Consider the following 25,957-nt stretch of genomic DNA (forward strand, 5'->3'; position numbering starts at 1 on the left):
CAAATTTGTTTTCAGTTTTTCCTACCTGGTTTCTTTGGTTGATTCATTAGAAAAAAGATGCATAGAATATTTTTTATGATTTTCTATCTGTAAAAATCTCATACAAGTACAGATATTTCCATGTGTCATTCATGTATAAGTGCAACAGAAAGAAGTTGAGTACAGAAAAAAGAAATGCAGACTTCCAGAATTCCATTTAATGAGCTGAGCTATATAAGGGACCCCTCTAACTTTGAAGACTATTTTGTTATCAAAGAGCTAATCATGAGTGCTTGCTCAGTTGCCTCAGTCATGTCCAACTCTCTGTGACCCCATGGACTATAGCCCACCAGGCTCCTCTGTCCATGGAATTCTCCAGGCAAGAATACTGGAGTGGGTTGCCATTCCCTTCTCCAGGGGGTCTTCCATCAAAGAGCTATACAAATAAATATTCCCCCTTTCCCCAGGAAAAGGAGCAGGTCCAGAATGTTTCATGGATAACTTTTACCAAGTCATTAAGGCCAGTGCAGAGGCAATTTCAAAGCCACTAGAGAAGAATAATGGACTATAAAGATTTGGGCGGGGGGCGGGGGGGGAGTGGAAACCTTTCACATAAGCTCCAAAATTAAAATTCCCAATCACATGAAAAATAAAATTTACAAAGATAATTAACAACTTAATAATCAGATGGATTTACTTAAAATCTAATGGCCTATGATATTAATGACTACTCTTTATGAAACAAAAACAGATTAAGTATGACTGAAGAAAATAATCTAATTAAAAATCTTATATATGGGACTTGCCTGGTGGTCCAGTGGTTAAGACTCTGAACCCTTAATGTAGAGGGGGAGGGTTTGATCCCTGGTCAGGGAACTAAGATGCTACATGGTATGGCCAGAAAAAACAAAATCCTGTATGTGAAAAATAGAGTAACAGAATTTAATTCAGTAATAAGTGATAATCAGTAACACAATGATATGGTCGTTCTCCAGAATGGAAAAATATTGTCAGATTGAAAGTGCACATGACATACCAAGAAAGATAAACGAACTAACCCCACACTAAGATGCACCCCAGTGAAATTACACGTACTCTGTAAGCTACTTTTCTCCCTGATGGCTTTTAAGATTTCCTCTTTACATTTGGCAAAGATAAAACAATTTGACTATGAGAAGTTTTTTTTTTTTTTTTTTAATCATTAAGAACAGGCACAGGAGACAATGGAGTATAGCCACAAGGTACTAAGAGAAAAGAACTAACAATGTAGGTTTCTATATCCTGCTAAACTATTCAAGAGTAAGGATAAAGAAATTCTAGAAAAATTGTAATGGAAGATAACTTAAAATCTCTCAAAATCACCCCATGAAAACAGAATGATTAGAATAACAAAACCAAAATCCATAAACACAGTATCTTCACAAACCCCAAATATGAGTAGAAAGGGACAAACCATCAAAGCTACATGCCCTGCATAGCATCAACAAGTATCTGAGAAGAGGAATCAGATTAGCCTGAGAAAAGGGAAACACTAAAATAGCCAACCAGTACTCATGAGAATGGCTAAAACAAGGAGAGGTTTTACATGTTCTCCTTATGGGGTCAGGGAGCTGGGGAGCAAGGCAAGGTAAGACCTGAAAGGGCTGCAATTAAAATGCCACATTTAGGAGAAACTAATCAAAAGGATTAAAAGTAAGCAAGACATGGATGGGCTTCCCTGGTGGCTCAGATGGTGAAGAATCTGCCTACAATGTGCAAAACCTGGGTTCAATCCCTGTGTTGGGAAGATGCCCTGGAGGAGGTAACCCACTCTAGTATTCTTACCTAGATTTTCACCATGGACAGGGAAGCCTGGCAGGCTATGGTCAGACACTACTGAACAACTAAACAAAGCACACACAGCAAGACATGGTGAATAGGGAATGTAAGGAGAAAGGAAGAAAGAGACAGAGAAAGCATATGGGAGAGAGCTAGCATGAGGGCAATTGAGAGTACCCACTGAATATTGAGGGAGTGATGTACTTGATTCAGCAGCATATATACTAAAATTAGAATGATACACAGGATGCCCACACTCACCACTTCTCATCAGCATAGTGTTGGAAGATATAGCCATAATAATCAAATAAGGGAAAGAAAATGTATCCAAATTGGAAAGGAAGAGGTAAAATTGTCATTATATGTAGATGACATGATAATCTAATAGAAAACCCTAAACACTCTACACAAAAAATACTAGAACTGATAAATGAATTTAGCAAGGTAGCAGGATATAAGATTAAGTACAAAAATCTGTTGGGTTACTTTATATTGATTATGAAATACCAAAAAGAGCAAGTAAAAAAATGATCCCATTTAAAAATCACATCAAACCACACCCCCCCCAAAAAAAAAGATCCTAGGAATAAACCTAGCTAAGGAGGTGAAAGACATATATACTGAGAAATAGAAAACAATGATAAAGGAAACTGAATATGATTCAAAGAAATGAAAGGATATCCTATATTCTTGGAGTGGAGGAATTAATATTGTTAAATTGGCCATACTACCCAAAGCAATATACAAATTTAATGCAATCCCTATCAAATTACCCATGACATTTTCCACAGAACTTTAGAAAAAATTCCACAGAATCTTAGAATAAATAATCCTAAAACTTATATGGAAGCAAAAAAAAGGTCCAGAATTATATACAGATGGCAAATAAAACAAATGAAAAGGTGCTTAACATCACTAAAGTTCAAAGTGAAGTCACTCAGTTGTGTCCAACCCTTTGAGACCCATGGACTATATAGCTTGCCAGGCTCCTCTATCCATGGGACTTTCCAAGCTTGAATACTGGAGTGGGTTGCCTTTTCCTTCTCTAGGGGATCTCCCTGACCCAGAGATCAAACCCAGGTCTTTCGCACTGCAGGCAGACTCTTTACCATCTGAGCTGCCAGGGACGCCTTAACTAAGTAATTAGAGAAACACAAATCTAAACTACAATCACCTCACACTGGTCAGAATGGCCATCATCAGAAACTACAAATAATAAATGCTGGAGAGGAACCCTCCTACACTGTTGCTGGGGGTGTAAATTGATACAGCCACTATGGAAAACAGTATGGAGACTCCTCAAATAACCAAAAATAGAGTTGTCATATAATCCAGCAATCCCACTCCTGGGCATATATCCAACAAAAACCGTAATTTGAAAAGATACATGCACCCCAATTTCACTGCAGCACTATTTACAATAGCCAAGACATGGAAGCAATCTAAATGTCCATCAACAGATGACTGGATGAAAGACGTGGTGTGTGTACACATACACACAGTGGAATGTTAGACATAAAAAAGAATGAAATAATGCCATTTGTAGCAACATGGATGGACCTGGAGATTATCATACTAAGTGCAGTGAGAGAAAGACAAATATCATATGCTATCACTTATATGTGAAATCTTAAAAAGAATGATACAAATGAACTTATATACAAAACAGAAATAGACCCACAGACACAGAAAACAAACTTATGATTACCAAAGGGGAAAGGGGGTGAGGAATAGATTAGGAGTTTGGGATTAACATAGACAGACTACTATATATATTGGACTGCAAGGAGATCCAACCAGTCCATTCTAAAGAAGATCAGCCCTGGGTGTTCTTTGGAAGGACTGATGCTAAAGCTGAGACTCCAATACTTTGGCCACCTCATGCGAAGAGTTGACTCATTGGAAAAGACCCTGATGCTGGGAGGGATCGGGGGCAGGAGGAGAAGGGGACGACAGAGGATGAGATGGCTGGATGGCATCACCGACTCAATGGACATGAGTTTGGGTGAACGCCGGGAGTTGGTGATGGACAGGGAAGCCTGGCGTGCTGCGATTCATGGGGTCACAAAGAGTTGGACACAACTGAGTGACTGAACTGAACTGATATATAAAATAACCAACAAGGAACTACCATATAGTACAGAGAACTATACTCAATATTTTATAATAACCTATAAGGAAAAATAATCTGAAAAAGAATTTATATAATATATACATACTTTACATATATCATATATGCACGTATAACTGAATTATTATGCTCTATCCCCAAAAGTAACACAACATTGTATATCAACCATACTTTAATTTTTTAAAAAACGTAGAGGAAAAAAAGAATTGAGAATTGCCAAAGCAATCTTGAGGTAAAAGAACAAAGCTAGAAGCATAAGCTTTCCAGATTTCAGATAATATTACAAAGCTACAGTAATCAAACCAACATGAAACTGGCACAAAAACATTATCAAGTGAACAGAATAGAGAGCCCAGAAATAAACCCATACACCTATAGTCAATTAATCTTTTGACAAAGGAAGCAAAAATCTACAATGGGAAAAAAAGTCTCTTCAATAAGTGGTTCTGGGAAACTAAACAACCACATATAAAAGAACAACATTAGAATATTCTCTACCAGCATACACAAAAATAAACTCAAAGTGGATTAAAGACCTAGAGGTCAATTGAGATACCATACAATTCTTAGAGGAAAACATAGGCAGAACACTCTCTGACACAAACTGCAGCAATATCTTTTTGGATCCACTTCCTAAAGTAATGAAAATAAAAACAAAAATAAATGGGACCTAATTAAAAGTAAAAGCTGCACAATGAAGGAAACCATAAGCAAACAAAAAGACAAGTCACAGAAAGGGAGAAAATATTTGCAAACGAAGTGACTGACAAGGGATTTCTTTCTAAAATATACAAACAGCTCGTGCAGCTCTATGTAAAACAAAAAACAAAAAACAAAACAGCAACCCAATCAGAAAATGGGCAGAAGATTTAAACAGACATTTGTCCAAAGAGGACACAGATGGCTGAAAAACACCCAAAAAGATGCTCATCACCACTATCTATCAGAGAAATGAAAATCAAAACTTCAATGAGGTATCACCTCAGGTTGGTCAGAATGGCCATCATTAACAAGTCTACAAACAATAAAAGCTTGAGAGGGTGTGGAGAAAATGGAACCCTCTTATACTGTTGGTAGAAACGTAAAGTAGTACAACCATTATGGAAAACAGTATGGATGTTCCTTAAAAAACCAAAAATAGAATTACCATATGATCCAGCAATCTTACTCCTGGGCATATATCCAGAGAAAATTATCACTAGAAATGAGGGACTTCCCTGACAGTACACTGGTTAAGACTTCACATTCAATACAGGGGGTGCAGGCTCAATCCCTGGTCTGGGACCTAAGATCCCACATGTCTCAGGGCCAAGAACCAAAACATAACAGAATCAATACTATAAAAAATGCAATAAAGACTTTAAAAATAATCCACATTAAAAGAATCTTTTAAAAAAGAAATGATACATGCACCCCAATGCTCATTGTAGCACTGTGTACAGCCAAGACATGGAAGCAACCTAAATGTCCATCAACAGAGAAGTAGATAAAGAAGACTGTGATACAAATATACAAAGGAATATTAGCCATTAAAAATTACAAAATAATGCCATTTGCAGCAACATGAATGTACCTAGAGATTATCATGCTAGGTTAATAAGTCAAGCAGGGAAAGACAAGTATCATATGACATCATTCATATGTAGAATCTGGTTTTAAAAAATGTTACAAATGTACTTATTTACAAAATAGAAACAGATTTACAGATATGGAAAACAAACTTATGGTTACCAAAACGGAAATGCAGTGTGAGGGGGAGGCACGGGGGAGGGTAAAATCAGGAATTTGGGATTGACATATGCACACAACTGTATATGTGCTTGTCTGTGTAGTCACGTCTGAGACTCTGTGGCCCCCTGGATAGTAACCCACCAGGTTCTTCTGTCCATGGAATTGTTCCAGGCAAGAATACTGGAGTGAGTTGCCAATTCCTTTTCCAGGGGATCTTCCCGACCCAGGGATTGAACCCCTGTCCCTTGTGTCTCCTTGGCCCATGGAGAGTAACCAACAAGGATGTACTGTATATCACAGGGAACTCTACTCAATATTCTATGATAATCTATATGAGAAAAGAATCTAAAAAAAATGTATATATGTATAACTGAATCACTTTGCTTTATATCCGAAACTAACACAACATTGTTAATCAACTATATTCTAATGATTTTTTTAATTGGTGCAGCTACTATGGAAAACAGTATAGAAGTTCCTCAAAATATTAAAAACAGAACTACCATATGAGTCAGCAGTTCCACTTCTGGGTATTTATCCAAAGGAAATGAAATCACTACCCCAAAGAGATATCTGCACCCCATACTTACTGCAGCATTGCCAAAGACATGAAAACAATCTAAATGTTCCTCAGTGGGTGAATGAAAAACAAAACTGTGATGTATATATACAATGGAATATTACTCAGTTTTAAGAAAGGAAATCTATTTGCAACATGTTCGGTAACCTTGAGGGTATTATACTAAGTAAGCAGAAGGACAAATAAAATTAAGCTCCAACTTATGGGTGGAATTAAAAAAAAAACGAACTTAGAGATACAGAGAACAGATTGGTGATTGCTAGAGACTGGGGAAGTGGGTGAAATAAGTGAACTAAGTGAAGGTGGTAAAAAGGAACAATCTTCCAGCTAGAAGATAATTACATCCTGGGGATGTAATGTATAGCATAGTGACTACAGTTCTATTAACAACACTGTGTTATACATGTTAAAGTTGCTAAGATAGTAGATCTTAAAAGTTCTTATCACAAGACAAAATCTGTAACTATGTGAGGTGGTGGCAGTTTAGTCATTAAGTCATGTCCAACTCTTGTGACCCCATGGACTATATAGCCCACCAGACTCCTCTGTCCATGGGATTTCCCAGGCAAGAATACTGGAGCTGATTGCCATTTCTTTCTCCACAGAACGTTCCCAACCCAGGGATTGAATCTGTGTCTCCTGCATTGCAAGCAAGTTCTTCAGTGACTGAGCCACCAGGGAAGTCCTAGCTATGTGTGGTGATGGATTTCTTTTATACTATCAGTATTCATTTATTTATTTTTATTATTGAAATGTAATTGACATAATGTATTAGTTTTAGATGGACATAATGATTTGCTGTATGGATATACTGCAAGTGAATGCCACAGGAGTTCCGTTAAAAACCATGTGGTGACGGATTTTAACTAAACTTTCTGTGACATTCACTTGCAATCTATCCATATATCAAATCATTATGCACATCTAAAACTAATACATTATGTATCAATTACATTTCAATAAAATAAATACTGATGGTATAAAAAACAGATGTGTAGTTTTTAAAAAATACATAGAATTTAAATATACAACATTAGCATTTAGGTTAGGAGAAAGTAAATGGAGTTAAAATCCTTTATACTTCTTACACTGTCCATGGAGCAAGTGAAGAGTACTAATTCCTATTAGCTTTTTATAGGTTAAGAATGATGGGTTTAATATTTCTTTTTTGGTTGCTCCATGAGGCATGTGGGATCTTAGTTCCTTGACTAGGGATTGAATGCCTGCCCTTGGCATTGGAAGCATGGAGTCTTAACTATGGCACCACCAGTGAACCCGGGTCTAGACTTGGGTTCAATCCCTGGGTTGGGAAGATCGCCTGGAGAAGGTAATGGCTACCCACTGTGGTATTCTGCCCTGAAGAATTCACAAAGAGTCACGAAGAGTCGGACACAACTGAGCAACTTTCACTTTCACTTTCATACAGTATGTAGGTCCGTCTAGTCAAGGCTATGGTTTTTCCAGTAGTCATGTGTGGATGTGAGAGTTGAACTATAAAGAAAGCTGAGCGCCAAAAAATTGGTGCTTTTGAACTGTGGTGTTGGAGAAGACTCTTGAGAGTCCCTTGGACTGCAAGGAGATCCAACCAGTCCATCCTAAAGGAAATCAGTCTTGAATATTCATTGGAAGGACTGACGTTGAAGCTGAAACTCCAATACTCTGGCCACCTAATGCGACGAACAGACTCATTTGAAAAGACCCTGATGCTGGGAAAGATTGAAGGCGGGAAGAGAAGGGGATGACAGATGATGAGATGGTTGGATGGCATCACCAACTCAATGGACATGAGTCTGAATAAACTCTGGGAGCTGGTGATGGACAGGGAGGCCTGGCGTGCTGCAATCCATGGGGTGACAAAGAGTCGGACACAACTGAGTGACTGAACTGAACAGTATGTACACTTTTGCGTCTGGTGTCTTTCACTAAGCATAAGGCTTTGGAGATTCATCTATGTTGCTAAATGTGTCAAGAGTTCCATCTCTTTTTTTCATAGAATAGTGTTCCACTGTGGCTATACCATCGGAGAAGGCAATGGCACCCCACTCCAGTACTCTTGCCTGGAAAATCCCATGGATGGAGGAGCCTGGTAGGCTGCAGTCCATGGTGTCGCTAAGGGTCGGACACGACTAAGCGACTTCCCTTTCACTTTTCACTTTCATGCATTGGAGAAGGAAATGGCAACTCACTCCAGTGTTCTTACCTGGAGAATCCCAGGGACGGGGGAGCCTGGTGGGCTGCCATCTATGGGGGTCACACAGAGTCAGACATGACTGAAGTGACTTAGCAGCAGCAGCAGCAGGGGCTATACCATGATGTAGTTACCCATTCACCAGGTGATGGGTATTTGAGTTTTTTCCAGTTTGGGACAATTTTTGATAAAGTTGCTATTAACATTCTTGTGTAGATTTTTATGTGGACGTATGTTTTACATTCTCTTGAGTAAATACCTAGGCATAGGATTGCTGGGTTATATGGTAAATGTTTTATGAAGACCTACCTATAAGACCTTCTAGAACTAATACCAAAAAAAGATGTCCTTTTCATCAGAGGGGACTGGAATGCAAAAGTAGGAAGTCAACAGATAACTGGAGTAACAGGCAAGTTTAGCCTTGGAGTACAAAATGAAGCAGGGCAAAGGCTAACAGAGTTTTGCCAAGAGAATACACTGGTCATAGCAAAAACCCTCATCTAACAACACAAGAGACGACTCTACACACAGACATCACCAGATGGTCAATACCGAAATCAGACTGATTATATTCTTTGCAGCTCAAGATGGAGAAGCTCTATACAGTCAGAAAAAACAAGACCAGGAGCTGACTGTAATTCAGATCATGAGCCCCTGGTTGCAAAGTTCAGACTTATATTGAATAATGTATGGAAAACCACTAGGCCATTCAGGTATGACCTGAATCAAATCCCTTATGATTATACAGTGAAAGTGACAAACAGAATCAAGGGATTGGATCTGGCAGACAGAGTGCCTGAAGAACTATGGACAGAGGTTTTTAACACTGTACAGGAAGCCGTGACCAAAAGCATCCCCAAGACAAAGAATTGCAACAAGGCAAAATGGTTGTCTGAGAAGGCCTTACAAAATAGCTGAGAAAAGAAGGGAAAGGAAACAATTATGTAAAGTTTAAAAATAAAACAAAATTAAAAAAAAAAAGAAAGAAAACGAGAAAAGGAAAGATCTAAATGCAGAGTTCCAAAGAACAGCGAGGAGAGATAAGAAATACTAAATCTAAATGCAGAGTTCCAAAGACAGCGAGGAGAGATAAGAAATCCTTCTTAAGTGAGGAATGCAAAGAAAAAGGAAAACAACAGAATGGGAAAGACTAGAGATCTCTTCAAGAAAATTAGAGATACCAAGGGAATATTTCATGCAACAAAAGGCACAATAAAGGACAGAAATGGTATGGACCTAACAGAAGCAGAAGATATTAAGAAGAGGTGGCAAGAATAAACAGAAGAACTGTACAAAAAAGGCTACTGTCCATAGGGTCCCAAAGAGTTGGATGTGACTGAAGTGACTCAGCATGTACACACGTTTGATGATAGAAAAAGCAAGGGAATTCCAGAAAAACACCTGCTTCATTGACTACACACACCAAAGCCTTTGACTGTGGATCACAACAAACTGGAAAATTCTTAAAGAGATGGGAATGCTAGACCACCTTTCCTGCCTCCTGAGAAAGCTGTATGCACAATAAGAAGCAACAGTTAGAACTGGATATGAAACAATGGACTGGTTCCAAATGGGGAAAGGAATATGTCAAGGCTGTATACTGTCACCCTGCTTATTTAACATATGCAGAGTACACCATGCAAAATGCCAGGGTGGATGAATCACTAGCTGGAATCAAGATTGCTGGGAGGAATATCAATAACTTCAGATATGCAGATGATACCACCCTAATGGCAGAAAGCAAAGAGAAATAAAGCCTCTTGATGAAAGTGAAAGAGGAGAGTGAAAAAGCTGACTTAAAACTCAACGTTCAAAAACCTAAGGTCATGGCATCCAGTCCCATCACTTCATGGCAAATAGAAGGGGAAACAATGCAAACAGTGACAGACTTTATTTTCTTGGGCTCCAAAATCACTGCAGACAGTGACTGCAGCCATGAAATTAAGATGCTTGCTCCTTGGAAGAAAAGCTGTGACAAACCTAGACAGCATATTAAAAAACAGAGATGTTAGTTTGCAGACAAAAGTCCGTACAGTCAAAGCTATGGTTTTTCCAGTAGTCATGTATGGATGTGAGAGCCGGACCATAAAGAAGGCTGAGCGCTGAAGAATTAATGCTTTTGAATTGTGTTGCTGGAGAAGATTCTTGAGAGTCCCATGGGCAGCAAGGAGATCAAACCAATCAATCCCAAAGGAAATCAACCCTGAATATTCATTGGAAGGATTGATGCTTAAGTTCCAATAGTGTGGTCACCTGATGCGAAGTGCTGACTCATTGGAAAAGACTTTGATGCTGGGAGAGATTGAGGGCAGAAGGAGAAAGGGATGACAGAGGACGAGATTGTTGGATGGCATCAACCAACTTGATGGATATGAGTTTGAGCAAACTCTGGGAGATAGTGAAGGACAGGGAAGCCTGGTGTGCTGCAGTCCATGGGGTTTCAAAGAGTCAGACATGACTTACCAACTAAACAAAAACAACAAAAATGGTAAGTGTAATATACAATTTTATAAGAAGACACTTCCGGTAGACAGAGTCTAAGATACCTCCAGTTATGCCAGCCTCTTAGTATGCATGCCCTGTGTAATATGCTTTCCTTAGGTGTAGGTGGAACCTGTTTCTAACCAACAAAACACATAAAAAGTGACAGAATGTCACTTCCATGATTACATTACATAAAATTTTAACTTTTGTCTTATTAGAAGACTTCCTCTATTCTCTCTCTTCTTGGTTCTGATGAAGTAAGATACCATATGATTTAGCCCATTAGCAAGAAACTGAGAGCAACCAACAGCCGACAATGAATTGAGGCTCTCAATCTGATGGCCCACAAGGAACTGAATCCTCCCAACCACCACATGAGCTTGAGATCAGACCTTTCCTCAACTGAGCCTCAGATGCAGTCTTGTTAAGAGACCTAAACACAGGACTCAGTAAAGCCCAGCATCCTGACTCATAGAAATTGTGAGATCACACATGTGTGTTGTTTTAAACTGCTAAATATGTATAATCTATGTAGCAACTGGTGACTAACACACTGCCTGTTTCCTAAAATGATAATACCAATTTACACTCCCACCAGAAACAGTTCTGATTCCTCTGCATAGCCACAGGTACTCAGTAGTATCCATTTTTCTAAATTATAACCATTCTAAAATGTGTATTGGTATCTCATTTCAATTTTTTATTTTCCTTACGACTAATGACTTGCACAATCTATTCATTTGCTTATTTGCCACCCATCTTTTTATTTTATTAACATTGTATTTTGAATACCAGAGCTTTAAATTTCAAGTTAAATTTGTCAACTTTTCCTCCATAATATGTACCTTCTGTGAGCTGAGAAATCTGTGCTAAGGTCACTTTAGACTTTTTAAGATTTCCCCCTACATCTTCTTGAAGTCTTATAATGTTAGATTTTACATTGAAATCTATGATTCATTCTGAGTTACTATTTTTGTATACTATGTGAAGCATGGGTGGGGGTTCTCTTTTTTTTTTTTTTGCATACAGATGTCCAGTTGTTCCAGTACCATTTGTTGGAAAGACTATCATTACTCCATTGAATAACCTCGGCATCTTTGTTGAAACTCAAGTGACCATATATGTATGGCACTATTTCTGAACTTCCTATTCTGCATCATTTATCTCTACTTCTATCCAAATCAGCAGCTCTACATTGTCTTGATTAGTACAGCTTCAGAGTCCTGAGTCCTGAGATCAGGTACCAGAAGTCCTCTAGCTTTCTTCTGTTTCAAAATTGTCAGTTCCCTCTAATTTGATGTATATGATTCAATATCATACCCACCAAAAACTGAATAGGCTGCACTGTGTAGCCAATTCAATAAGCTAATTCTACAATTTATGTGGTGTTATGGTCTAAATCTTTGTCTCCTCCCAAAGTCCATATGTTGACAACCTAATGCCCAAGGTGGCAGTATTAGCAAGTGGAGGTCTTTGGGAGGTGCTTAGGTCAAGAAAGCACAATACTCATGAACTGGATTAGTGTCCTTTATAAAAGAGACCCCAGGGAGCTAGTTCACTCTTTGCCACATGCAGATACAAGAAGTCTGCAACATGGAAGAGGGCTCTCACTTGACCAAAAGGGCTTTCTAATCTCAGATTTCTAGCATTCCAAACTAGGAGAAATAAATTTCTCCTTGTAAGCTATCTAGTTATAGAATATTTTGTTACAGAAGCCTGAGAAGACTAAGACATATGGAAATCCAAAAGGCCAAGAAGAACCATAACATTCTTGAAGAATAAACATATAGAATATCTCATTCTATCAATATAAAGGCTTATTATAGAGCTATAAGGTTAAAGCGTCTGCCTCCAATGTGGGAGACCTGGGTTTGATCCCTGGGTCAGGAAGATCCCCTGGAGAAGGAAATGGTAACCCACTCCAGTATTCTTGCCTGGAGAATCCCATGGATGGAGAAGCCTGGTAGCCTACAGTCCATGGGGTCGCAAAGAGTTGAACACGACTGAGCGACTTCACTTTCAATGAAAACTGTGTGAACAGGTGCATAGATGGACAAAGAGAACAAAGAAGAGAGAGCCCAGAAGCAAACCCACACATATTTGGATACTTAATTTATGACAAAATTCAGAGTAGGAAAATAATGGTCCTTTCAATAAAAGGTACCAGAAAAACTGGCTATCCAAGGGTAAAAAATATGACACTGGACCCCTCTGTAGCATCATTTTCTGATGTATAATTGACCTAAAATCTCTTTTAGCGAATCAATATTAAAATTTTAGAAGATAATACAGAAGAATATTTTCATGAACTTGGAGATTCCTTCTTTAAAAAATAATTTATGAGAAAGGGAGATGCTGACAAATTTGACTGTATTAACATTAAGAACTTCTTGGCATATCAAAAGACACTAGGCAGAATATGAAATGTAAGCCATGGAGGAAGAGAAAGCAACATGTATAATGAAGCAGAGTACTAGTATTCCAATATGCAAAGAACTCCCACTAAAGTCATTAATAAAACAACAGGAAGTGGATAAATGGGCAAAAACCTCAACAGGCACTTCACAAAAGAAGAAATTCAAAAGGCTGATTAACATGTGAAAACATAATCTCAGGGGGATAGAGATTAAAGGCAAAAAATGATGCTGATGTCACATATCCACAAGATTAGCTACAAATCTGACAATACCAAGTGTTGCTATAGATTTTGAATTCTCTTGAAAACTAATGTGGGCATGTGAACTGGACAACACTCTGGCATTATACAGTAAAGATGGAGATATGCAGGACATATAACTCAGCAATTCCACTCATATTTGTATACCCTAAAGAAACTCATCCATACGCACTCACTTGCAACACAAAAGCATTCTTCTAGCAGCCCTTTTTGTGAAGACCCCAAACTGGAAATTCTTTTATTTATATATCTATACTTACAAAGGGGAGAAGGCAATGGCACCCCACTCCAGTACTCTTGCCTGGAAAATCCCATGGACAGAGGAGCCTGGTAGGCTGCAGTCCATGGGGTCGCTAATAGTCGGACATGACTGAGCGACTTCATTTTCACTTTTCACTCTCATGCATTGGAGAAGGAAATGGCAACCCACTCCAGTGTTCTTGCCTGGAGAATCCCAGGGACGAGGGAGCCTGCTGGGCTGCCGTCTATGGGGTCACACAGAGTTGGACACGACTGAAGCTACTTAGCAGCAGCATACTTACAAAGTAAAACTTTAGAGAAAACAAAGAATGGAATTTCCATGAAAGCCAGGACAGTGATTATGTTAAGGGTGTGATGAGAAAGGGGCATGTGGAAAAAAGAAGGTGCTTCTGGATTTCTGGGGTTTTATTTCTTAACCTGGGTGATAAGATTTTCCTTTATATGATTCAGTTAAACTCGACTTTTAAGTTCTTTAAGCCCTTTTCTGCTTGTGTGTTTTTCACAGTAAATAAACAAGATGGGTTTTTAAATATTCAAGATGCAACAGAGGTTATATAATAAGCTGCTGCTGCTGCTAAGTCACTTCAGTCGTATCCAACTCTGTGTGACCCCAGAGACGGCAGCCCACCAGGCTCCCCAGTCCCTGGGATTCTCCAGGCAAGAACACTGGAGTGGGTTGCCATTTCCTTCTCCAATGCATGAAAGTGAAAAGTGAAAGGGAAGTCGCTCAGTCCTGTCCGACTCTTCGTGACCCCATGGACTGCAGCCTACCAGGCTCCTCTGTCCATGGGATTTTCCAGGCAAGAGTACTGGAGTGGGGTGCCATTGCCTTTTTACTTTATACATATATAAATCTATATGTACAAGAATGTGAGTATGTGCACAATGAGTATCTGATGGATTCAAAAGATACTAGTAACAGTGGTTGGTTTTGAGGAAAGTGGGAGTCAGGGTGGGAGACAGACAATTTTCATTGTATTCCCTTTTAACTGTTTGAATTTTATCCCAAATATACTACTTTTACAAAATGTGTTTTAAATGTTATTTAAAACATAACAAACAACAAAAGAAAAATCACACCTTATACCAAATGAGCTTAGTATTACAGTGGGCCAAGAAAAGTGGGTCCATGTCAGGTGCACCCCAATGGAGAAGAGGCTCAGATGCAAACACTGTCTCATGCAGCCACACTGTGCCTCTGTCAGCCTAGAGCCAGCTCACAGCCCTGGTTTTGCATGTTCTGGCACAGTGACACCGTGATGAGCTCCATCACACATCACGCTAGTGATGAAAAAGTCACTGTGGTTCTGGGAACAATGGAACCTGAACCTGTATCAATGTTAAGAACTTTGAGGCTTAAAATTGTGTCACTGACCTATTCTGGGTTTGATCTTGATATTCTGGGGGACGAAGGTATCTCTCTCCCATAAGCCTGGTGATTTACTCCCACCCTTATCACTTGGACATTACAGCAAAGCAAATCCACTGAAGCAAGTACCCAGAATCATGAGGTGCCTGGCACACTTACAGAACTTAAAACAGTTCTAAATTTTTCTTAGAATGTTCTGTTCTTTCAGACTACTGTAAGTGAATTATCATGTGCTTTTTAAACCCTCAGAAAAACTTTTCTGGATGACAATAGGCACAGGAGGAAAAAGTGAAAAAAGTGAGACTATTTTGTTTAGGAATTTAGTAAAAATTTAATAATTTCAGTAAGGTTTTAATGCAAGGAATATGAAAGAAAATTTTAAACAATAGTTAAAGCTGATATAGCTGAGAATACTTCACTTAATCCTCTTTCTAAAGGCCCATTATATCTTATGTTTCCATCCAGCTCCATTCTCTTGCCTACTCCTTAACTTCCTGTCTGAAATCTTTTCATAAGGACTATGGAAAAAGAAGAGAAACAAAAAGCAAAGGAGAAAAGGAAAGATATACCCATTTGAATGCAGAGTTCCAAAGAATAGCAAAGAGAGATAAGAAAGCCTTCCTCAGTGATCAATGCAAACAAATAGAGGAAAACAATAGAATGGGAAAGACTAGAGATCTCTTCAAGAAAACTAGAGATACCAAGGGGATATTTCATGCAAAGATGGGCTCAATAAAGGACAGAAATGGTACGGACCTGACAGAAGCAGAAGATATTAAGAAGAGGTGGCAGGAATACACAGAAGAACTATACAAAAAAGATCTTTACGACCCAGATAATCACCATGGTGTGATCACTGACCTAGAGCCAGACATCCTGGAATGTGAAGTCAAGTGGGCCTTAGAAAGCATTACTATGAACAAAGCTAGTGGAGGTGATGGAATTCCAGTTGAACTATTTCAAATCCTAAAAGATGATGCTGTGAAAGGGCTACACTCAGTATGCCAGCAAATTTGGAAAACTCAGCAGTGGCCACAGGATTGGAAAAGGTCAGTTTTCATTCCAATCCCAAAGAGAGGCAATGCTAAAGAATGCTCAAACTACCGCACAATTGCACTCATCTCACACGCTAGTAAAGTAATGCTCAAAATTCTCCAAGCCAGGCTTCAGCAATACGTGAACCCTGAACTTCCAGATGTTCAAGCAGATTTTAGAAAAGGCAGAGGAACCAGAGATCAAATTGCCAACATCCACTGGATCATGGAAAAAGCAAGAGAGTTCCAGAAAAACATCTATTTCTGCTTTATTGACTATGCCAAAGCCTTTGGCTGTGTGGATCACAATACACTGTGGAAAATTCTGAAAGAGATGGGAATACCAGACCACCCAACCTGCCTCTTGAGAACCTGTATGCAGGTCAGGAAGCAACAGTTAGAACTGGACATGGAACAACAGACTGATTCCAAATAGGAAAAGGAGTAGGTCAAGGCTGTATATTGTCACCCTGCTTATTTAACTTATATGCAGAGTACATCATGAGAAACGCTGGGCTGGAAGAAGCACAAGCTGGAATCAAGACTGCCAGGAGATATGCAGATGACACCACCCCTATGGCAGAAAGTGAAGAACTAAAGAGCCTCTTGATGAAAGTGAAAGAGGAGAATGAAAAAGTTGGCTTAAAGCTCAACATTCAGAAAATGAAGATCATGCCATCCAGTCCCATCACTTCATGGCAAACAGATGGGGAAACACAGTGGAAAGAGTGGCTGACTTTATTTTGGGGCTCCAAAATCACTGCAGATGGTGACTGCAGCCAGGAAATTAAAAGACGCTTACTCCTTGGAAGGAAAGTTATGACCAACCTAGATAGCATATTAAAAAGCAGAGACATTACTTTGCCAACAAAGGTCCATCTAGTCAAGGCTATGGTTTTTCTAGTAGTCATGTATGGATATGAGAGTTGGACTGTGAAGAAAGCTGAGTGCCGAAAGAATTGATGCTTTTGAACTGTGGTGTTGGAGAAGACTCTTGAGAGTCCCTTGGACTGCAAGGAGATCCAACCAGTCAATCCTAAAGGAGATCAGTCCTGGGTGCTCATTGGAAGGACTGATGTTGAAGCTGAAACTCCAATACTTTGGCCATCTGATGTGAAGAGCTGACTCATATGAAAAGACCCTGATGCTGGGAAAGATTGAGGGCAGGAGGAGAAGGGGACAACAGAGGATGAGATAGTCGGATGGCATCACTGACTCAATGGACACGAGTTTGGGTAAATTTCAGGAGTCGGAGCATGCCAGGGAGGCCTGGCGTGCTGCAGTTCATGGGGTTGCAAAGAGTCAGACACAACTGAGCGACTGAACTGAACTGATATGTACACACTCCTCAGCTTGCATGCTTTCTTTTTACTTTTCTTTCTTTTCCTCTCCCCTCCCTCTCTACCCACTCCTTCTCACCCTCTTCTCTTTCCCTCCCTCCTTCCTTTCCTTCCATGTATGTGCATTGGGATCCCATTTATAGTGACTGGTTATAATGGCTTTCCTTACAATACACTGAGGGATACTCATTTCTTTTTCTATATTTTAAAAATTCAAGTAAGGTAGTCATGCTGCTCAACCCTTTTAGTAAATGTTCTCTTGGTAAAACATACCATATCATAGTGTGATAAAGATAAATGAAAGAAATCTACAAAAGGAAATGAAATATTTTCTGAAACCTCACTTTCTTTCTAAAGAATAATTTATATTGTAGTTTTTTTTAATTTAAAGGTTCATTAGATATAAAGACTGCCTATAATAACATACTCTTGCATGTGAATCTCTAACAAGAATTTACAAATGATTTCCTACATTTTGGTACCTAATTACAACCATTGCAGCTACAATTTATAAAGATAAGCACTCAAGATCAAAGCATCCCCGTTTATTCGGTTTTAGGTTTGGACTCAGCACTTTAAAACCATGTTCTTCTTTACTGAGTGCCAAGAAGTGAATCACTGCAGATTCTTGGCTCATGTGGTTGAGAATTTCATCAGTGGTCATTCCTTGTTTAGAGAAAAGCGAGATTGAAAGGCCAAGTGTATTTAAGTAACTACCTTGTTCTTGTCTTCTCTACCATAACTATAAGAAATTATGAACAGTGTCAATCTAGAAGATGGCCTCCTCTGATTGCCCAAGAAAAAGAGAAAATAAATCCCATGCTAATAAGATATTCTGATCTATAAGCAACAGATCTTTCAGGACTCTAGAAGACAGCTGGAGGGCTGTCAAGAGGAGCACTGAACCCAGGCAAGGTATCCAGAACATCCACTCTGGATTAGTCCTCTAGCTTTCACAATGGAGAACATATCAAAAAAAGAAAAGGAAGCCAGCAGACATACCAGGGACAATGGAATAGCATGTCTATTTACGCTTATCCAGTGGTCCATTCAGATAAAACCTCAAGTTTTTAATATGTTTTGACAGGACATTTGCCTGAAGTTATAGGACATCACTGAAAAGGACCTTGGTCCTTATTAGCAAATAATTTTCTAGTTGCTGAACACAAACAGAAAATGACTAGCTTAGACCACTTCTGCCCTTTCTTTACTTCTTGTTTGTCTAGGGTGTTGCTGGACTCTCTTGAGGATATAGCAACTGCTCCACACCTTAGAGTTTGTGCAAACATAAGGACAGAGCCCTACAAGAAATCTTTCTTATAAAACATATTTCTTCCCAGAGAAGTCTGTGCTTCTTTATGTTTATAATTGTAGGCAAAGGAGCTTGGGATTTGAAAGACTGTAAAACTTGACAGAGTCTGTAATCTGCCACATTCTAGTGCTTGAGGCTCCCAAAGCAGCCATGTAGTTCATCTGCCTATCTTCCACCAAGAACTGTCCTCTGATGTGTTGGAAAGAAAGGTGGCCATCGTGTGCAGACCCTCTGTGGACTGGCCCTCTATTTGGACAGCTGCACAATATTGCAATCTTTGATACTCCGTCTAGGGACAAAATTTTCTCAGCTGTGCAGGTACCAGGTTATCCTGTAATACAGTGAAATAAACCATGAAGTATTTCTTTTTGCTTATTGGACAGAAAAAAATGACACTGCTTCCTTAAAATATGGTTTGTTTCCCATTTCTGTTACCTAACCAATTCTTCAACATGGGGCTGGAACTGATTGAGACTTCAAAATGCTTTGTTAGTCGTTGTTTTCCTAAGCAGCAACAATGGTTCACTCCCTTTGGAGGCAGGGGCCCCATGTAATGAGCTGATGCTTCTGTTAACTCTAAGAACCCTTAATTATTTCCACCATTTTCTCCATGTGATTCCTTCGCTGTGTGAATCAGAGGCAGGCCTGCTGGTTGTCAGAGACTGAAAAAGTCACTGGCCTTCCTTGTTGGCAAAGAACTGAATTCTGCAGCGTCTGAATTCATGGCCAGAGCATCCTGTTTCAGAGTTAGTGCAGCACCTTCTGTTTTCAGTTTACTGGTGATCAGGGCACATCACAAGAACTTGGAGTATAGCTAAAGCCAAATCAGACTTGACAGAAAATTATTAGCAGGGTACAGAAGGAAAAAAGAGCCCCCTTCCTTTCTGTAATCAGGTTAATATGTGCATGGAATGTTTCACTTTAAAAGGTAGTGTGTTTTGGCAAAGCTGGTTTCTTAAGTAGAATTTCAGTTCCCATTATGCGAGGCTATCCATTGCTACTCTGGCAGGGCCTTTGATCAGTGAACTCGGTGGGGGAGAAGGGCATAGGCATATTAATAACTTCAACATGTGGCCCTTCAGCCCAGCTGTACCCTTGTCTTGGAAAAAGGCCAACTGGAAAAGGTTTTCTTAACACGACCTATGTATGCATATTTTGCAAAGGGGTAAAGGGAAGATAGGGGTTCAAAGAAGAAATAAGATCTGGTTTTATGGTGGTTCGTTCTTTTGTCCCAGTTCCCTTGTTGGGGCATTTTGCTACTACATATTTGAATCCTATGGATTCTGGCTCCATCCTCGATTTTTACTATCTTCATTTTTTCTGCTATAATGTTATAAAGATTAAAGCTGTTGGTTTAATTTACATACCAGCTCAGGCAAAGTTAGGGACAGGCAGAAGGCTCTGTAAGTCTATAGGGATGAGAGATTAATGGGAACCAGGTGCCTGAAATGGGAGCCCAGGGTCCATTTTGCCAGAACCATATCTTTTGCCCTTTCCCTATTGCATTGGTACTTTTGACTTTCATTTTAACAATCATAGGCTTTAGGCCTCATTAATTTATGGCCACAGACTAGAGCCTAGCCTACTCTTTTAGTGTTTCCTTGTATTATTCCATACAATCTTCCTTTCATCTTCTTCTGGGATGCCCATTTGGTCCTGAAAAGGTTCATGAGTGACTCTACACCACAGCCATGGAGAGCAGGCTTATCTCCTCACAAGCGGCTTTTCAACAATGACCTCTGCTGACAATCATCTCTTGTTCCCTCTCCTCCTCTTCCTCTTTCAATTTATAATACTGTTACCATTTCCTTGATCCAAATCATCCACATTGCTAATTCCCTAACTGCCTGATACCAATTTGTCACACAGGATTAGCAAGGAGTAATCCCAGGGATGGGACGTGATACCCAAGGGCACTGTATTTCCCTAGGATACAAATATGACTTCTGTAACAAAGGCCAAAATAACAATGATTTAAACAAGGTAGTAGTTACTTTTTGTGTCATGTCACAGTCCAAGCATGAGCAGCATGGGGCTGAAAAGGAGGCACCATCATCTCAGACACCCTGACTCCCTCTCTCCTACTGCTTTCTTATTCTCAATACACAGTTTCCATCATTTAGTCTAGGATTGCTTCTCCAGTTCCTGTCCTCACATTTCCATTCCTGCTAGCAGGAAAGGAAAAAAGTGAGGGGAGGGCATGCACTTCCCTTTTTAAAAGTATTAAGTTGTACTTAGTACTTCTCCTATTTTACTGGCCAGAACCTAATCACCTGGCCACAGTTAGCTGTCATGGAGACTAGGACACAAATTCTTCAGCCGCTGGTCTTCTTTGCCACAGAAACCTGCTTAGCATTTTGTTTCAGATAACTATGGGTATTGTGAAACTGTGAGAGTTATAAACTGTACTAGCACAACTATGCTGTTTTCTTGGAAACTTGAAAATTAGAAGAACAGGTAATAGAATGATGGCTATATTTTGGTTCTGAGCTATTGTTCTCTGATCACCTCAATCTTTTTTTTTTTAATTTTATTTTTAAACTTTACAATATTGTATTGGTTCTGCCATATATCAAAATGAATCTGCCACAGGCATACACGTGTTCCCCATCCTGAACCCTCCTCCCTCCTCCCTCCCCATACCATCCCTCTGGGTCGTCCCAGTGCACAGCCCCAAGCATCCAGTATCGTGCATCGAACCTGGACTGGTGACTCGTTTCATATATGATACTATACATATTTCAATGCCATTCTCCCAAATCATCTCACCCTCTCCCTCTCCCACAGAGTCCAAAAGACTGTTTTATACATCAGTGTCTCTTCTGCTGTCTCGTACACAGGGTTATTGTTACCATCTTTCTAAATTCCATATGTATGCGTTAGTATACTGTATTGGTGTTTTTCTTTCTGGCTTACTTCACTCTGTATAATAGGCTCCAGTTTCATCCACCTCATTAGAACTGATTCAAATGTATTCTTTTTAATGGCTGCATAACACTCCATTGTGTATATGTACCACAGCTTTCTTATCCATTCATCTGATGATGGACATCTAGGTTGCTTCCATGTCCTGGCTATTATAAACAGTGCTGCGATGAACATTGGGGTACACGTGTCTCTTTCAATTCTGGTTTCCTCAGTGTGTATGCCCAGCAGTGGGATTGCTGGATCATAAGGCAGTTCTATTTTCAGTTTTTTAAGGAATCTCCACACTGTTCTCCATAGTGGCTGTACTAGTTTGCACTCCCACCAACACTGTAAGAGGGTTCCTTTTTCTCCACATCCTCTCCAGCATTTATTACTTATTGACTTTTGGATCGCAGCCATTTTGACCAGCGTGAAATGGTACCTCATAGTGGTTTTGATTTGCATTTCTCTGATAATGAGTGATGTTCAGAATCTTTTCATGTGTTTGTTAGCCATCTGTATGTCTTCTTTGCAGAAATGTCTATTTAGTTCTTTGGCCCATTTTTTGATTGGGTCATTTATTTTTCTGGAATTGAGCTGTAGGAGTTGCTTGTATATTTTTGAGGTTAGTTGTTTGTCAGTTGCTTCATTTGCTATTATTTTCTCCCATTCTGAAGGCTGTCTTTTCACCTTGCTTATAGTTTCCTTTGTTGTGCAGAAGCTTTTAAGTTTAATTAGGTCCCATTTATTTTTGCTTTTATTTCCAATATTCTGGGAGGTGGGTCATAGAGGATCCTGCTGTCATGTATGTTGGAGAGTGTTTTGCCTATGTTCTCCTCTAGGAGTTTTATAGTTTCTGGTCTTACGTTTAGATCTTTAATCCATTTTGAGTTTATTTTTGTGTATGGTGTTAGAAAGTGGTCTAGTTTCATTCTTTTACAAGTGGTTGACCAGTTTTCCCAGCACCACTTGCTAAAGAGATTGTCTTTTATCCATTGTATATTCTTGCCTCCTTTGTCAAAGATAAGGTGTCCATATGTGCATGCATTTATCTGTGGGCATTCTATTTTGTTCCATTGATCTATATTTCTGTCTTCGTGCCAGTACCATACTGTCTTGATGACTGTGGCTTTGTAGTAGAGCCTGAAGTCAGGCAGGTTGATTTTTCCAGTTCCATTTTTCTTTCTCAAGATAGCTTTGGCTATTCGAGGTTTTTTGTATTTCCATACAAATTGTGAAATTATTTGTTCTAGCTCTGTGAAGAATACTGTTGGTAGCTTGACAGAGATTGCACTGAATCTATAGATTGCTTTGGGTAGTATACTCATTTTCACTATATTGATTCTTCCAATCCACGAACATGGTATATTTCTCTATCTATTAGTGTCCTCTTTGATTTCTTTCACCAGTGTTTTATAGTTTTCTATATGTAGGTCTTTAGTTTCTTTAGGTAGATATATTCCTAAGTATTTTATTCTTTTCGTTGCAATGGTGAATGGAATTGTTTCCTTAATTTCTCTGTTTTCTCATTATTAGTGTATAGGAATGCAAGGGATTTCTGTGTGTTGATTTTATATCCTCTAACTTTACTATAATCATTGATTAGTTCTAGTAATTTTCTGGTGGAGTCTTTAGGGTTTTCTATGTAGAGGATCATGTCATCTGCAAATAGTGAGAGTTTTACTTCTTCTTTTCCAATTTGGATTCCTTTTATTTCTTTTTCTGCTCTGATTGCTCTGTCCAAAACTTCCAAAACTATGTTGAATAGTAATGGTGAAAGTGGGCACCCTTGTCTTGTTCCTGACTTTAGAGGAAATGCTTTCAATTTTTCACCATTGAGGATAATGTTTGCTGTGGGTTTGTCATATATAGCTTGTATTATGTTGAGGTATGTTCCTTCTATTACTGCTTTCTGGAGAGTTTTTATCATAAATGGATGTTGAATTTTGTCAAAGGCTTTCTCTGCGTCTATTGAGATAATCATATGGTTTTTATTTTTCAATTTGTTAATGTGGTGTATTACATTGATTGATTTGCAGATATTGAAGAATCCTTGCATCCCTGGGATAAAGCCCACTTGGTCATGGTGTATGATCTTTTTAATGTGTTGTTGGATTCTGATTGCTAGAATTTTGTTAAGGATTTTTGCATCTATGTTCATCAGTGATATTGGCCTGTAGTTTTCTTTTTTTGTGGCATTTTTGTCAGGTTTTGGTATTAGGGTGATGGTGGCCTCATAGAATGAGTTTGGAAGTTTACCTTCCTCTGCAATTTTCTGGAAGAGTTTGAGTAGGATAGGTGTTAGCTCTTCTCTAAATTTTTGGTAGAATTCAGCTGTGAAGCCTGGACCTGGGCTTTTGTTTGCTGGAAGGTTTCTGATTACAGGTTCAATTTTCGTGCTTGTGATGGGTCTGTTAAGATTTGCTATTTCTTCCTGGTTCAGTTTTGGAAAGTTGTACTTTTCTAAGAATTTGTCCATTTCTTCCACGTTGTCCATTTTATTGGCATACAATTGCTGATCGTAGTCTCTTATGATCCTTTGTATTTCTGTGTTGTCTGTTGTGACCTCTTCATTTTCATTTCTAATTTTATGGATTTGATTTTTCTCCCTTTGTTTCTTGATGAGTCTGCATAATGGTTTGTCAGTTTTATTTATCCTTTCAAATAACCAGCTTTTGGCTTTGTTGATTTTTGCTATGGTCTCTTTTGTTTCTTTTGCATTTATTTCTGCCCTAATTTTTAAGATTTCTTTCCTTCTACTAACCCTGGACTTCTTCATTTCTTCCTTTTCTAGTTGCTTTAGGTGTAGAGTTAGGTTATTTGACTTTCTTCTTGTTTCTTGAGGTATGCCTGTATTGCTATGAACTTTCCCCTTAGGACTGCTTTTAAAATGTCCCACAGGTTTAGGGTTGTTGTGTTTTCATTTTCATTCGTTTCTATGCAAATTTTGATTTCTTTTTTTATTTCTTCTGTGATTTGTTGATAATTCAGCACCGTGTTGTTCAGCCTCCATATGTTCGAATTTTTAATAGTTTTTCTCCTGTTATTGAGATCTAATCTTACTGCATTGTGGTCAGAAAAGATGCTTGGAATGATTTCAATTTTTTTGAATTTACCAAGGCTAGATTTATGGCCCAGGATGTGATCTATCCTGGAGAAGGTTCCGTGTGCACTTGAGAAAAAGGTGAAACTCATTGTTTTGGGATGAAGTGTCCTATAGATATCAATTAGGTCTAACTGGTCTACTGTATTATTTAAAGTTTGTGTTTCCTTGTTAATTTTCTGTTTAGTTGATCTATCCATAGGTGTGAGCGGGGTATTAAAGTCTCCCACTATTATTGTGTTATTGTTAATTTCTCCTTTCATACTTGTTAGCATTTGCCTTACATATTGCAGTGCTCCCATGTTGGGTGCATATATATTTATAATTGTTATATCTTCTTCTTAGATTGATCCTTTGATCATTATGTAGTGACCGTCTTTGTCTCTTTTCACAGCCTTTGTTTTAAAGTCTATTTTGTCTGATACGAGTATTGCTACTCCTGCTTTCTTTTGGTCCCTATTTGCATGGAAAATCTTTTTCCAGCCCTTCACTTTCAGTCTGTATGTGTCCCCTGTTTTGAGGTGGGTCTCTTGTAGACAGCATATGTAGGGGTCTTGTTTTTGTATCCATTCAGCCAGTCTTTGTCTTTTGGTTGGGGCATTCAACCCATTTACGTTTAAGGTAATTATTGATAAGCATCATCCCATGGCCATTTACTTTATTGTTTTGGGTTCAAATTTATACACTGTTTTTGTGTTTCTTGTCTAGAGAATATCCTTTAGTATTTGTTGGAGAGCTGGTTTGGTGGTGCTGAATTCTCTCAGCTTTTGCTTGTCTGTAAAGCTTTTGATTTCTCCTTCATATCTAAATGAGATCCTTGCTGGGTACAATAATCTGGGCTGTAGGTTATTTTCTTTCATCGCTTTAAGTATGTCTTGCCATTCCCTCCTGGCTTGGACAGTTTCTATTGAAAGATCAGCTGTTATCCTTATGGGAATTCCCTTGTGTGTTATTTCTTGTTTTTCTCTTGTTGCTTTTAATATTTGTTCTTTGTGTTTGATCTTTGTTAATTTGATTAATATGTGTCTTGGGGTGTTTCGCCT

At 38.8% G+C, this 25,957-nt stretch overlaps 1 long non-coding RNA gene across 1 annotated transcript in view; it reads right to left on the minus strand.

Moving 5' to 3' along the window:
* The window catches only part of LOC147353505 (uncharacterized), a 184,345-nt gene that overhangs the window by 35,290 nt on the left and 123,098 nt on the right, over positions 1-25,957 (minus strand). The gene's annotated exons all lie outside the window — the stretch shown is intronic.

Source organism: Bos grunniens, chromosome 18 (assembly GCF_055505025.1).
Source record: "Bos grunniens cultivar Pamir isolate PY7600 chromosome 18, Bosgru_T2T1.0, whole genome shotgun sequence".
NCBI lineage: Eukaryota > Metazoa > Chordata > Mammalia > Artiodactyla > Bovidae > Bos > Bos grunniens.